The following is a 16,407-nucleotide window of genomic DNA, read 5'->3' on the forward strand; positions in this document are numbered from 1 at the left end:
TGTGTGCCAGTGGGGCAGGACAGAGCTTCAGTGCAGCCACCTTTGCAAAACTCATAGGTACCAATGACCTCATTAATGACCTTCTTTTTGGCTTTGTGAGACATGGAAGAACTTGCCTGTAATCAGTGCTGCACAGCAGGGCTCTCCTGTGCAAGGCAGCAAGTCCCTCAGGTCAGGGCAAGCAGCATGGAGTAGAGGTCACAAGCCTGGGAGTCTCTGGGGTTTTTCCATTGGACCTCTGTGCTTACAACTGTCTTGGGTGATGGTTCAAGTGGATGATGTGCACAGGAAGATGAATCACAAAGAATAAAAGACTTGCATATTAGCTGAAGAGAGTTTGGTGGTGCATATGGAAGCAGTCTGGGTTTCTCACTAGCCTCCTTGTTTTGTGAATGCAAATTATTCTTTTTAAATCCCTGGCTGCACCACATATGGGCAAGGGTAATTGTTTTTCCCTTCAACTGATTGCTCATCATTACAGCAAAAAAGCGTGGGATTGCTCAGAAGGAAATGCAGCCCCACTAATCCTTTGCCTGATTGTGTTAGTACATTCTTTATTTAGGCTTTTGTCAGAAACACAGTTTTATTACTTCAAATATTACTACACCTCCTCACTATTAGTCTTTTATAACATTATCTTTGTTTTGATGATGGGTGTCATTATGTATAAATTTGAAGAGATCCTTGAGGAACATCATGCTCATGTTTTCTCTCTTCACAGTGGGCAGCTTCTTTTCTGTTTTCTGGTAAGGCACCATTTCTTTCAGTCACAAGGGTGTATTTTTGCTAGTGCAGATAATGAGTGCAAGATTAACTCACAAGGCAGGCACTTGCTGAGAAGCTTAGCATTAGCTCATGGAATAGGAAACCAAACACTGTAACTGCCTATCCTGTAAAAGCTGAAATTAAATGAGCTTCCATTGTTATGGGAGAAAAAGGGCTGTGAATTGTCTTGAGAAGCATACATTCACATTCTAATAAATGTATCATTTTCATAATAAATATATCACGTTTCATATGATTCAAATCTAATAAATATAAATATAAATAATATAAATATACCAAAACCTTCTCAAATTGTACTATTTCGAGGTCTCAGGACATGTGACTTCTCGGAGTTCCTCAGAAAAAGCAGCTGATTTTCAGGAAAAGAGGCAAACTGAGCAGTCTTGTGCCTCGTTTTCAGAAAATTGCACCTCCGCACTGGGTGCCTAGAGTCTGGTAATCTCTGAAGAAGCAAATTAATTAATCTGAAAAAAAAAATATAGGGAAATTAAAAGCTGAACTTTTTAAAGCAGATAGCCTCAACCTACAATATTTTACAGCAGATTTCCAGAGTTTTAAAAACTATTTATGAATAAGAATTGTATATTTATTTATATGAGTTCAGATAAAATTATTATTGCTATTATTTCTTTAAAGCATCTGTTTCTGCAGTTGTAAGAGACTGGAAGTTTCAGAGACTGGAAAAAGGAAGATCTGTTGTGTCATCAGATTTGGTGCTGTTTTTATCTTTTATCTTGTTCTTTAGAGAAAGAAAGCAGCAAAAAGGAGATTTTAAATTATCCTCACTAGCCAAAGTTAACTGAGAGCTAGCTCAGTGCTACAAGTGCGTATTCCCACAGAGGAAATCCAGACTGGGATATGGATGCTGTGGCAAAGTCTACCCCACCTTCTGAGACTGTGGCAATCCTGGGCTGAGAAAGGGCAGCTTCAGGTAAACCCAAATCAGAGTCCTTCCCCCTCTACTCCTCTGGGCTGCAAGCTGTGATGTTACAGTCCTTGATTTCCACTAACACAATTCTCTGGTGGGAGAGACAAATGTGTCTCAAGGAGATAGAGCCACACCTGCAGATAGTAGTTCAGTTTCCAGGTGCCACAGCTCATTGGTCAGGCTGTCCACTCTGGCATGGGCAGAGAGCCTCTCTGGTGCCTGTGGTGTCCTTGCAGCCACTCTAATTTCCAGGACAGGGGAGGTGAGTGCTGAGTGCTCCAAGAGCTCTGAATGCAGCACAAGGCACAGTGGAAATAAATGGTTTTTATTTAGAGACATCACTGGCAATGGAATAACTCCTGCTTCCAAAAGATCTTATGAATTTTATATTGGAGGAATTGTTGGGTAATGCACACAGATACTGTTGGGAGCTTGGTGAAAACATCAGTGTCCCATGTAGCACTGTCCAAGTGAAAGCAGATGTGGTTGGCTTGATATTTTTCTGAGTTTTTGTTGGTTCTTCCTCTTTCATGTGTTTGTGTCAACTGAAGTCATGCTGACCTGCTTTCTTGGGGCTTAAATGCTTATATAAGACAGATGCCAAGGCTGTAGGATAATTACAATACTAATTACTACTTTTGACATATATTTCTAGTGATTAGGACTGTTTCCAGACTGCCTTTGATGCTGTTTTGCAAGGGCACTGAGCTGAGATTTTATTTTTCCTATTATTTTCCAATGCTGACGTTTGCTTGTTCTGTTCTTTCAGATGTAGGAATATAACAGCAGACAGTAAAGCAAATTCAGCCATAGGTTTTCTGTGTAATAGGAGGCACAAAGTAAACCAAGAAACAGATTTTTGCTACAGGGAAAAGATTTCTGCTTTTCTCAGTAGTTTTGCTATGCAATACCCTTATTTAATTTACTCTTGTTGTATCCTTAAAAACAGGACAAGAACCACCTAAAGGTAAAAGTTGAGAATCACTGCTAAACATAACAACGTATTTCTTGCCAGTTTCCAGCTGCAACCTCCTTGTCAGTAGTTCTTTCATGTCTTTGCTCCTTTTGCTCTCTTTATTAAGGAGAGACTTTGCAGACATGAACTGTACTTGTCTTGTGGGGAGAAACTGAAGGGCTGGCACTGATTCTGCTGGGAGACAGGATGATTTCAGGAGGGACCAAACCATCCCAGACCAGACAGAGAGGCTATGAAAACACATCATGGGGGTGTGTGCTGGGGAGGGTATGGGACAGTGAAGACTGAACAACTGTGATCCAGACTGGGTACAGTGAGAAGCTTGTTCTCCGTGGAACAGTGGAGCTGTGGAAGGGTTGGACAATACAATTTGTGCTGTCTCTGTCCTTGCAGGTTTTCAAGACCTTATTAGAAAATATTCTAAGAAAATTCTTCTGATCTCATATTTATCCTTCCTTGGGCTGGTTCTACCCTGAGTTATCTGTGAGAAGTACTTGATTCCTGTTCAGAGCTCTGTTATTTCAGGGAAGTTGGAGAAGTATTGGGAAATCAAGGGGTCAAGACAGATGGGGAGCATGTGGTGAATGCAAAGCTGGCTCTTTGTTGCAAAATTCCCTTTTTGAAATGGACTTGGCTCATCTTACTGCTTTGAACAGTGTTGATCCTTACAGTGTTTATTCCTCTGTAGGACTTCAAGGCAGGTGAATATGGAGTGCCAGATGCAGCACAGTTTCTAGTGGAGCTGGGTAGAAAAGCAGCAGATTGTCCATTGCTTATTTTTCTTTTGTGAATAAGCAATGGGCTTTTGAATGTTTTTTTCCTAATGAGTCTCATGCAACTTCATTTCCTGTCCTTTTCTAATAGTGCTGAAACCCATGGCCTAATTGCAGTCAAATCTGTTGGAGCATCCTAGTGAAAGGCTATCTTTAAAGACCTCCATCCCACTATTCCTCTCACTATTTTGCTTTGTTCCTGGAATGAGGATGAATGGGAGCCTCAGTGATATGCTACCTCTAGATGGCATGATGATACTATAAAATGTGCAAGATTTTTTCTATATATTAAGGAATCATTAAACTCTTGACATGGTAAAGACATATTCCAAAGACCAGCTGCCAGGACACCTATTGTATGATACTGATTCCTAGCATGCCAGCAGTGGTCATGATGCTAATAGTCAATAAAGTTTTAAAGAGCCAAAAGAAATAAAAAACTGGAAATGTAGCATAGACACATTTTCAAATATTACTTATTCATTCATTTTTCAAGTGCTAAGAGGCAATAATCTCATAATTTATGAAAGCATCAGTTCATGATTCAGTTTTTGCAGCAGTTGTATTTACGTTGTAAGAATGCAAAATAAGGCTGTTTTTGCTAACTTCTGACAACATTTTCATTCTCTAGATCAACTGGTGGTTGAAATAAAATAAGATATAGTAATATCTGTGCATACTGGTCATGTAGATTCTAGCATGTCTGCAAATAAACATTAAGAGGCTCACAGAAAACTACTTACACTTCACTAAGTGTGTGAAACCCCTTACAAATTTCAGTGGGATTTGTGCACATGTGCTTGACTGCATTCCTAAATTTTGCTTGTGGGCATGAAAGAAGTCCAAATAATAATTTTAAAGATTAAAAAAAAAACACCAGTGGTTTTGTGTTTCATAGTTTTGTTTTTGGGTCGGGTTGGGTTGGATTTTTTTTGTTGTTGTTTTTTTAATATTGAGTTATTTTTCTGGATGATGATTTCTCTGAGCTCATCAGTTTGCAGCTGTCAAAAAATGCCCCAACTGCCAAATCTTGAGTAGTCTTAACTTTTGAACCATCACTAAGATGAGTTCCATAATAAGAAGAATTTGTGCTAGCTCAGGAGATCCCCTGTGGTTCTCTGTGCTCAAAACTAACAAAACTAGGACTGAGATAGGTAGATAAAGTACATTATTTGACAGAACAAACCCTGTGCTAGTAAGAAATTGCTTATGGAAGCAGCTGGAGAAATGAAAAGTAATTGCATACTGCAGAAGAAGGAATAGTTCCAAAAATAACTTTCTTCTCTGCAGTCTCCTGTGACTCTAGACAGCCTCTTAGGGTCCTGTCATGTTTTGCAGAAGCCCCTCTACATCTGCTTCAGAATTTGGATGGGCACTTTTAAAACCAGTTCTGCCAGGCTGGAGATGAGATGCCTGGATGTGCAGACCAGTCAGTTCCTGTATCTCAGAAGTCACTGCTCCTTACACCATGAGATGAGTTTGAAGAAGAGAAGCAATTCCCAGAAATGCTTAAAACTGTGGTGCACTGACTCTGAAAACGAGCTTGTACCTTCCTTCTTCTGCAGTAGTTAAAAATCTTGGTCTGCTTTGTAAGAAAGGTGATGAGATGGTCCCCATGGCTTGTGCACCACAGTTTGCAAAATTCCTGTGCTACATTACCCAGTAAGCAAATACTGAAGTGCAAATCAAATTTGGGAAAGTTGTGAAATTCTAGATTGAAGGTTTTCTTTGCAAAATAAATTCAGCTACTTTGGATTTGTGCAGCGCGTTACTGCCTTGAACCACATGCTCCTTTCTCCAATGAGAGCCTTTGCTCACTCCATGTAGAGATAAATATGGAATATGTCTTTTAGCTTTCTAGAATTGGGTTTTTAATGCCCAACCAAATAACTAACAAAACCAAAAGCCCCCACCAAACTGAATACACAGAAATTCAGTCATACAGTATGTGTGGATTTATTCCTGTGGTCTGCCAACATGAATGCATCCTCATTTGTCTTCTAGCCATTGTAAAATCCATTAATATTCTGAGTGCCTCGGTGATGGCAGACCCTCACAAGGAATAATCATGCGATGCAGCTCCCAGTTGCTCGCTCAGCTCACACTTATGTGATGGATTTCAGATGACTGGCCCTCAGGATAGGCCCATATGGTGTGGTATGACATGCTTTCTGTTTTTTCCAGCCTGGCTGAGAAAAACAGTACAGAAGAATTGTAAGAAAGAAATTCAGAACAAGTGTCTCTGGTTTGGGGTTTCAGAGGAGCATTCTGTGCTTCCTGTCTTGCTCTGCCCCCTCCTCCCATCACTGCAGGACTCTGGTCCCCATCACCACTCTGCCTCCAACCTGTTTGCTGCCATTGGCCTCCAGTCCCCTTCTTCTGGACCTTCTCTGTTTTGTTGGCTCTCTCTCAAAACTCAGCTATTTCTTCCACTTTACCAATAGATGACCTTTTATTTTCTTTCCCTGGATGTTTTCCCTGTTCTTCCCTATTCCCAAATAGATTTCTCTGTGCTGTTAGGTCTTGGTTACCTCTTTTCTGAAGTGCATGGAAAGTGTCTCAGGGACCACAGAGAGCAGCCCTGAACACCCTGAGTCCTTGGTGTTTCCTTGCCCACATGGATCCCTCCTGAGACTGCTTCCACTATTTACCCAGGACTTTCGTAATTTTATGTCAAATAAGATTGACTTTGAAGCCTTGTAGTTTTGGTTGACTTTTGAGTTCTCACAGTAACAATGTCATTTCCAACACCTCAGTGGCTCCTATGATGCTAATTTTCAAAACCTTCATTCAGATCTTAACAACAAAATGGATGAGAATAATGTATGGCCCAAGTGTTCTGTATTGTCCTCATATTCATGGGACTGGTGAGAATACTCTTGTGGTCAGATCTGTGCACCTGGAGGTTTAATTGCCTCATTATACCTAATCATGCCTGTTACTTGGTAGTTGATGATGCAAGCTTTGGTTGCTGCAGTGGTAATGGAAACCTGTTGGGGAGGTGATTTATCAGACCACTTGAAGACAATTGCACTCACCTCACTGGTAATACCCTTTTTCTGGGAACAGAGAAAAACGTTTGATCTGAAATTTTAACTTAAGACAGGCATCTGGATCAGAAAACGACTCAATAGCAAAATTATAAGCAACTGAAACTGGGGCCTGATAAAAGACCTTAACTGGAGGCATTGCTCACACTTCAGCTTATATTTTGCATTTCTGACCTCTCTGTGCAGCTTCCCTGGATATATTGTTCAGTTTGGTGCTTACAACTACCATGTGGTGTGAGTGGTGAAAAGCTGCTGGGCTGAGCTGCAATCGTGGTAGAGATTTCTATGGTGCTCTCTATGAAGGTTTGTGTATGTATAGTTTGTTGCAATTTGAAAGCACTTTAGGTCCCTGAGCCTCGGCAAAGCTCAGTTAAGGATGTCAAAATTCAGGTTTTGTAATAGTAGCTAAGAAATGGCAAATCATTCATACTGTTTAGCTAATATATCCTGTTCTGCTGCTGCTGCTGGGAATGCAAAAAGTTACAAAAGCAGCCAAAACAATAACAACACAGTGTTTCCAACTAAGAATAACATAGATTGAAGTAGTGATTTTCTTGTTCAGGGAGTCAAACTGTAGCATGTTGTCAATAGTAATATATTGGCCTGCCTGGTACTCTAAGCAGATTCAGCACTAATATTAGGAAGGCAGAAAAGTGTGCGGAGGAGGAATGTGATTGTTGTTTCCTTCTCCCTTATTTATAAGGGAATATAATGGGATTCCCTTTACATTTCTGGAAATATGCACGTTGGTTTAGTTTTTTAAAATAGCTGCAAACTGATGCTTAAAAAACCACCGCTCTATGTACTTTTCCCTGATTTATATTTTAAAAATATTGGTTTTTCTTAAAATCTCACAGGACTTGAAAACTTTCATATTTAATAAGATGGGTTTGCAACTACTTCTGTCTTATGAGTGCATGGATTTGTACAGTTTCCAGAGGAGAAGCTTAGTGCACCACAGGCAGTGTGGACCTGGGGGTGGCTGTCCATCTGCTGATCACACTCCAGGCTTGAAGTTGGACATTTCTTTTCATAGAAAAATTTCTTTATTATCCAGTCTCTTAGGGAATTATAAGGTCCTAGTCTTGTTATATCTAATACCACTAGAACTACATTTTTTCGGGCATGAGGAAAAAATATAGGTCCTGAAATGGATTCCAACCCCCATTCACAATAATTAGTTAAATAAATGATTTGCTTCAACATGGATTTCTACTAGCGTAAATTAGGTCTGACTCCAGCTATATTTCTTATGGCAGTCTGCAGATTGCTAGAGCCTGAAAATTATGATCTTTCTGTGCTGAGGCTGGTTTTTTGTGGTGATCTCCCTGTAATTTTCTTTAGTTGTGGGACATCTGTTATCTCCTCAGTGCATTGGTGATTCTTGCACCAATGTTTAAATCAAAGGGAATTTGAGCAGAGAATGTGCTTTGAGTGTATCCACCACCTCCTAAATTCCTTTAAAAAATCCTGTATCCACATCTGTATTTATTAAGGCAAATATAAACCTCTTTCCTTTATAAGATTTTCATCACACATTACTTATTCTCATTAAAAAAAGAGAACAAAAGGGACACATGATATTTTTCTTCACTAGTTCACTCACTAAATCCCTAACCAGCTATTTCACTCCATTTGGACAGCACGCCCTGTAATGATCTTTCAAGCAAACCTGTACCAAAATCATAATCTTAGTGCTCTGTCTTCCTCCCCCTCAACTAGAAATTCCTGAAGAGACTTTTTAATTTGGACGTGGATTTTATGTCTTATTTTAATTTTACCCCACTGGAAGTCAAGGCATTAACTGGATACTCCACAATATCAGCTCCACAAAATGTCAGAAAATTTACTGATGTGAGTTGTGAAGTCTGTGTACATTCTGTCTGTGCAGATTTCTATAGTGCTCCAAAACTGGCTGCTGTTCTGCAGAACAGCCTGGTAATGTCACCCACACCCCTTTCTGCCACTTTTTCCATATGGGGGGTTGAATAAATTATTTCATCTGCCTGGGGTTCAGCGTCCTCTGCCAACATGCTGCTCATATCAATACCATGTTCACAAAGAAAATCATCACTCTCATTATTTATTATTCACATTTAATTTAAAAAAATGATCTGATCTACTCAGTAATAACTTGAGAACTCAGAGGTTTTTTTGATGAATGATAAGCAAAAGTGGTAAAAACTGAAACGAAGAAAAGTTGAAAAATGTACAGCTTTAAAACCAGCTTTTGATATTTTTCTTGTGGTAAAAGAATTGTACTACTCTTTTCCCCTGTAGTGTTAATTGTTGTCTAGGACTTTAAATTTCTGTCATTAGGAAAATTCGGGAGGCAACATAGTTGTGCATTTATGAGAAATATAAAAAGAAGGGATCCAACTGTGAGTGCATCTCCCACTGAGCCAAAATTTACTGTGTTCTCTCTTTTCAAATTGGTCTTTTTGCAACATCAAGGAAAAATGGCAAAGGAAATGAAAGTAGGTATATTTAATACAGACCTCATTGAAATCCAAAGAACAAAAACTCTTCTTGCTTAAATTAATTCAGGACAGATAAATAATGCGAACAGAGCAATTAAGGCAAACAAACCAACTTGCAATTTAGCTACTGTGTAGCACACCCAGTGTCAGCGTTAATTAGTTGGGACAAAACTGCATCTTTGTCACAGGACAGTAGATCTTAGAGTTTGCATATTTTTAAAATTCTGTCCCTGCCCATTAATTACAGGATTCTCTATGTTAGCAAGCCAATGGATGGCAGGGTAGTAAAGGACTTCAAAATAATGTGCTGACGTTTGGATAACTGCAAAATATGAAACATCATTTGGATGGAAAACTAGTAAAAGCTGGTGAAGAGAAACCTGAGGCTGTCATGAATTTTGTATTGGAGCAAAAGTTTCATGTTAGAACATGGAACACAGTGATGGATCAAGCTGGATCTTTGGTTCTCAGAGAAGCTGGAGTTTCCTGCAGTGGGTAGGCACACACACACACACACACACACACACACACACACAGAGTGACATCACTTATTTATTGGAAAAATTAATCTACAGGAATCAACATATTTCACACTGTTTGACAAGGAAAAATAAGGGGTTATAAAGTTCTTTCCTAAAAGAGGGCTGATCTGGAGACTAACATCAGTTCCGGATGGACAGCTATTAAAAAAATGTGGAAAATTATCACAGTGTGAGTCCTTGTTGCTTGATTAAAAATGATTGAAGAAATTATTTGTGATTGAAGTAATCCCTTGGGACTTTCCACAATATATTTCTGCAATTCTTCTTGTGCTGCTCCCCCGCTCCCTCCCTTCCCTTTCCTTATAGAGTAATTTCACGAATACAAGCCGCAGCAATTTGACAAAAATTTTGGTGGAAACCCGGAAGTGTGGTTAATACTCGGGGGTGGCTAATATGTGAATAATTTTCTGGCATTTACAACCCCAGACGTGCCAGCCAGGGCGTCGAGCCAAGCACCTGCCAGTAAAAGCCGGCATTTCGCGATTGTTACAAAGTGTTACTCTGTTGCCCTGGCTCCCTGCAGGCAGCACCGGAGGTGGGGAGAGAGGCAGGAGAGCTCTCTTCTTCCCTCCTCTGCCGCAGCCCGGGGGAGAGACGGGGGGAGCCCGCGCCACCATTGCCACGGCCCAGGGAGGAGGGGGGGAGCCCGCACCGCCATTGCCGTGGCTTGGGGAGGAGGGGGGGGGCTCTGCCCCCGCCCTCCGCTGCCGTGGCGGGAGCAGGGTGTGCTCTGTGCCCGGCCGGCGCCGCGGCGGGAGCGGGGCCGGGGCGAGCAAACCCAGAGGCGGCGGCCAGCCCCGAGTGACACCACTGAGCTGGGCCACCTGGCCCCATCGGCAGCCCTGAGCGGGCCGAGCCTGCACAGCCTTAGTTGAGCCAGTAAACCCCCCGCCATGCCGCAGTTCTGTTAGTATTTGGCAACTTTGTTGCACGCAGGTCCTCACTGCGAACGACAGAGCGGCTTATATTCAGGTGCGGCTTATTTATGGACAAAAAACGAAATATTTGCCAACACCCAGAGATGCGGCTTATACTCAGTGCGGCTTGTATTCGTAAATTTACTGTACTTAGGAAGGAAAGCAAAACAGAAACTTCATGGTGATAGCAGGATGCAAAGGAACCTGAAACAGAGAGAAAAAGTAGAGTTAGAAATAGCATCAAATGACATTTTCAGTAGGTGGATTGAGTAACTTTACAGTTTAACTCAACTATCATGAGCTCTGAAATGCTGCTTATCCCTAATTGGCCACAAAATAAGTTGCCACACATATAAACAATTTGGCAACCGTATACAGTTGTAAAAAAAAGATCTTGGGAAAAACCTCCAAAACAATTAGAGATAAAAGGTTAATGCAATGTAAAATGGCTTTTTCAGTTGGCATATACCATGCAAGCCATGAATTCATTACTCAACATATATACTGACTTGCTCATTCTTTTCTAAAAAAAAATCTCTTAAAATCTCTTAAAATCTTAAAATCAGTGTGTGCAGCACTTGGAATAGCAAGGGAAAAAACTGATGTGCCATTAAAATAGTTTCATAAAAGTAACTTCAGATCTTTCATAACATACAGAGCATGTGCTCCAGCTCTGCATAAGGTTTACAACATCATAGTCCTGTAATATCTGATGGAATATTTCGTTCCTTGTAAAGCTGAAATCATGCACTTGTGATAAATCCTGCAGTAACCAGTTATTGTGCATCACTTCACCATTGTAGATCACATTAAATAAAAAGGTTTGGTTGTATTTCTTGGTTGTCACCTAGAAATATTGTAAAGTCATCTTTCTAGAACTGTGGGATGTGCCAAGGTTGTGGAGTTAATTGGGTCACTGCAGATTTAACCCTGTATTTGTTTACAGCTCCTTCTCAAACAAATCTTGATTTGTCCATCTGCAGCTGTTATTTCTCACCATCTATTTACCAGGTTGTGGACAGAGAGTTTCAGTTCATAAGCTTGACATGAATACTTGTTTCAGATATTTCCTTTTTGCTAATCATAGCATCTATATGCTCACCTAAGTAACTTGCAAAAACAGATTGATTTTGTTTCTCCAATTAGAAAGTTTATTTACTGCATAGTGAGCTCCAGTACATGATAAGAATTGAATAAAGGTCTTCAAATACCATAAAATTTTTGGACGTTGTGATTCAAAACTGTAAAGATACAGAATGGGGAGCCTCTTGGATTAAGTTTTGATCCTCATTTAAATAATTCTATATCCCTTTGTGCTGGCTGTAGGAAATGGTCCATCCTGAGCAGTGTTAGCACTTTGTGTTCTACCTTTCTGACTTCATCCACAGTTCAAAGTAAGCTCTTTATTTTAAATCAGTTTCAGTAGATTTCTACCTACCAAGCCTTAGGACTGACACATTATGCAAAATTTACTCTACTTTGATGTCTTTGCTTTTTCAGGCTTTGTTTTATATTTCACATGGGTGATTTCCTCTTTGCATAAAGACTCCCCTCAAATATACTGGTCACACTTTGTCTTTTCCCTGGAATGTATATGAAGCAGTGTTGCTTTTCTTTTTCTACAGTGGTGTGGTTTCCCTTCCTGTGCTTCCTTCTGCTTTTTTTTTTTTCTGAATTTATTCTTCCTTGCCTAATATCACCCTTTTCAAAGCTGGAGAGTAAAGGAATGGTGTTTCCAATATCTGAAATCTGTTGATAAGAACAAACTCATCACCCCAGAAAATCATATTGACTAACCTTATGTGTTTAGGTGATAGGGGAGAGCAGGAATGATGGCTGCAGTCTGTCTCTCTCATACTGCTCAGACTCAGTGCCTGCTCTGTGCCCTGAGCTGTAACAAGCTCATCTGTCTGTCTTCAGCAGAAAAGCTCAGAGCCCTGATTCCTCTGTGTGGAGAATTAAATCTTGCTGCAGAAGGACTAGAAGATGGTGGTGAATTGTGTGTGCTGTATTGGTATCTGACAGAAGCTGCTGTGGTTGCCAAAACAATTTGGCAATTGTTTTCTAATTAGACTTTGCTGTAGCATTTCCCATCCTTGAGCGAGCAATGTGTGAGTCTATTGTCACCAGCTGAGTCTTGCTCTGTGTCACTCAGAGGAGCCCTCATACTTCCTTCCCTTTTGAAAAAGCCTTCTGCTGGGAAAGTCATGAGCATCCCAAAACACTGGCAAGCAGGCTTAGAAAGCTTCAGTGAGAAGAGGGTGGGACAAGAGTGCTGCTGAAAGAAAGGTGATGGTTGGTTTGGCTCAGCAGGACTCCGTGGACACAGGAGTGTGTGCATTTGGAGCTCCTGCACCAGAGGTGGCTACAGAAACACACAGGACTAAAGAGAAAATATTCCTTGCTGGCACATGTACTTTTCTTTACACACTTGGATTTCATTAAGGGATTTGCCACCTAAAGAGCAATGATTGCAAACAACATGTAGCATTAGGGACCATATGTTCAGTGCACTGATTCACCACACAGTCAGTACAGCAGCCCTTCCCTAGGCAGGAAAAAAAGAAAAATAATGTATTTAAAAACTGCAGTTGTAAAAACTTTTGGGAAGCTTACAGAATCTATACTTTTGCTATGAAGGTGAGGCAATCCCTGTTGCATGGTGATTTCATAAGCACCAGATGAATAGTTCATTGTGCAGCCAAACTTCTCAAGAGAGAACAAATTACAATAATAAAATCAGTGTTATAAGGATAAGATGCTAATGCTATGTATTGATAGAATAATTAAGTTGAGAGGGATCTCTGGAGGTGATCTAGTCCAATTTCCTGCCTAAAGTCAGATCAGGCTGCTGGTGGATCTGTGCAACTGACTTTCAATTAGCTTCAAAGATGGAGATTTACTCTGCTTTCATTAATAACTGCAAGAGTATGTCTGTGTGTGGATCATGAGAAAAATTAATTTTCTGCAAACATCTGCCTATAAATCAACTGATAAATGTTAAGATTAGTATATTTTTCATCCAAACCCCATGTCTGAATAAATATAATTGTGAAAGAAATAAAAACAAGTTGCTCCAAAAAGTGAATATCACATCACAGTTTGAACCATGTGAAGGCTGAAGACTCTTTTGGTGCTACAAGTGTGACAGAGAATCAAAATCATAAAGCAGACCCAGGGCAGGAAGGCAGACTCAGTTCTGAGGTTGAGACTGCAAATATTCAGCACATCTATCAAACCACTCAACCCCAGGCAGCGACATGTGAGAACTAAATTGTGTTGATTTGCTTTGGTAGGGTTTTCGTGCACTCTCTGCTCAGAGGATAGTAGCAACAATATTGCCTCATAAAATGTATCATAAGAACCATTGTCAATATTGCAGCAAAAGTTGAGAGACCTGCCAGCACGAAAGGAAATGTGATATTTATTAATTTCAAGCTGGATAAGGATATGGAGCCAGCAGCTGAGATATTACTTCTGAAAGAAAATCCACAAACAGTAGAGGGTGAAAAGGTAAAATTCATGTTTTCTGAGGTGACCTAGCCTCCATAAAGAAATATATGAACTAAATTTACCAGTAAATAGGCTCAAGAAGTTGTAATTTTTAATACTATGAGGAAATAAAAGGACCATTATTAGTTTATGAATACACAAAATCCTTCTTTTCATATGAAGGTGTTTTCCACTGAAAGGGATCTAAGTAAGAGATGAGAAAAATTTTAAAATATCTTTCTTGAATACAAAAATTTCTCAATAGAATATGGGAAAATACACAGGAAATGTTATACATTTCTGATGTTTTTAGGGAGGTCACCTTAAGGTAAAGACAGGAAAAGCTTATTAAGTTGCTTTCTCTGGAAATCATAAAGCCAGAAGGAGAAAAAAAACCAATGTGGTGATGCTTTTATTGATCTCTGTATTAGTAATAGCTAAGCCCTCCACTTGACAGTAAACCTCAGTCTGAAAAAGAGAAAATAAAAAAAATTAGGCTGCATATGCTCAGAGATTTATCAATAGAAGAAAAAATATATTCTCTTTTTCTTTTTCTTTTTCTTTTTCTTTTTCTTTTTCTTTTTCTTTTTCTTTTTCTTTTTCTTTTTCTTTTTCTTTTTCTTTTTCTAAGAACCAGGTGGCCTCTGACAGTTTCCATCAGACCAATCAAATATATTTTAATGTACTGTCAATATTTGTGGGGGCACATCCTCTGCAGAAAGTGCTTTTTAGGTGTATGTTACCTGAGATGTGCCACAAGTACAGCAGACATTAAAATTCTGCTCCAAAATTTATTGGATAATTGTATAAAAATAAAAAGATGGAGAAATTCCAACAGGAGAAATGAAAATGTAATTTCACAATCAGGATATTTTTGCTGGAAGTCTGTGATTATACTGAGATTTCTTGCAAGGTGGAGAAGGAGGAGGAGGGATTTGGATCTGGTGCTTTTATATCAGTGGTGTACAAGACAGCACCAACTTGCCTGACATGAGGGAAAATGTTGTTGTTGTTGTTGCTGTTGTTGTTGTTGTTATTATTATTATTATTATCATATGAAGCCCAAGGTGGTGGTTTATGCTTTCTGAGAGTCTGATGGTTCATTTCCATTGGAGCAGCAGGTGGAAGGGGTAAGAATGGAGTCATATGAGGGTAGTGTGGGGCATGTGCTACTAGCACACACATCAGCAAAGGGGTATGGATGCCTCCACAATTAGCTAAACATTCAAGACAGAGACAAAATTTTGGATAAAGTACCACAGACTTTTTTCTGCATCTGAATCGGAACGTGCCAAAATTTTTTCCAGACAGAAAATTAGATGGGCAAGAGAAGTTAATTTGGGATGAGTCAGGCAAGGAGTAAATGTGTGCACTTCCTATCAGTATTGCAGGAGGATTTTGAGAGTGCTTAAACCTAATCTAAGCTCGTGTTGAGAAACTGCCACTTCTCTTATTTATGGAGCAGGTTTGTCAGCTCCAGGATTTGAGCTATTGGGAAATTCCTCTCTCAGCCTACAAATTGTAGCCATGAGCTGTGCCCACACTTGCTCACAAGTTTGAGGAAATAAGAGGAACACAGGCTGTGAAGAACACAGCTGGTGAAGCCATGAGAATTACCTTTGTCTTAGTGCAGACTGCAGCTTTTTCCAGGCTGCTTGTGCTGGGGGGCTGCATGGTGTGCAGCAGTTTAAAGTAACAAGCTTCAGTGAGCTCAGCTGCATGATGAGTTGGATTTGTCTGGAGCTACATTGTGGGAGGTCAGCCTGCAGCTGGACAGGAACTCTGGTGGGCTCTGCAGGGTCAGATGTTTCCATGCACCCATGGAGCAGCTCTGGGCAGCTGGGCAGCCTCTGCAGGAGTAAGATGGGTTCCATTTTGGTCACACTTCTAGTGATGGCAAGTATCTTGTAAAGCAATAAATTAAAAGAAATATATGTTATTTTTATTAATCCTGCTGTTAACTTTATTGGAATTAGTCTTTTGGGGAGGGCACAACATGAAGTATATGGGTATCATTGAACTTTACAGTGCAAGATGAGAAAGGAGGGATTCAGTCATGAAGGACTCTTACAGTGTCTAAAATGTCCCTGTATTCTCTGACAGTGTCTGTGCCTGTCTGCCACAGTGATGCCTGCTTCAGTTCAAGCCTGCCTTAAGTGAGTTCCAGTTTTAGAGGATATGAATGTCAAAATGTTTTGGAGATGCCAGACTGTGCAATCCTTTTGCAGAAGGCTTTAGAAAACTGGTTCCTCCAGATGGAAGGGCTGTTTTCTTTGCTGTGGTGGTGATTTATCACTTGCTTCTTCAACACTATTTAGTAATGAACAGATAGTATGGACACAGTGCAGAGTAGATTTTAATTTCTATGGATTTAAAGGATCCAACTTACTTGATAGATTATTTTAATACGTAAATTGTTCAAATACGTGATGTAGGGGTAGTTGCTGTCCAGTTCTGTGAACT

This window comes from Catharus ustulatus, chromosome 1 (genome assembly GCF_009819885.2).
Source record: "Catharus ustulatus isolate bCatUst1 chromosome 1, bCatUst1.pri.v2, whole genome shotgun sequence".
Classification (NCBI taxonomy): domain Eukaryota; kingdom Metazoa; phylum Chordata; class Aves; order Passeriformes; family Turdidae; genus Catharus; species Catharus ustulatus.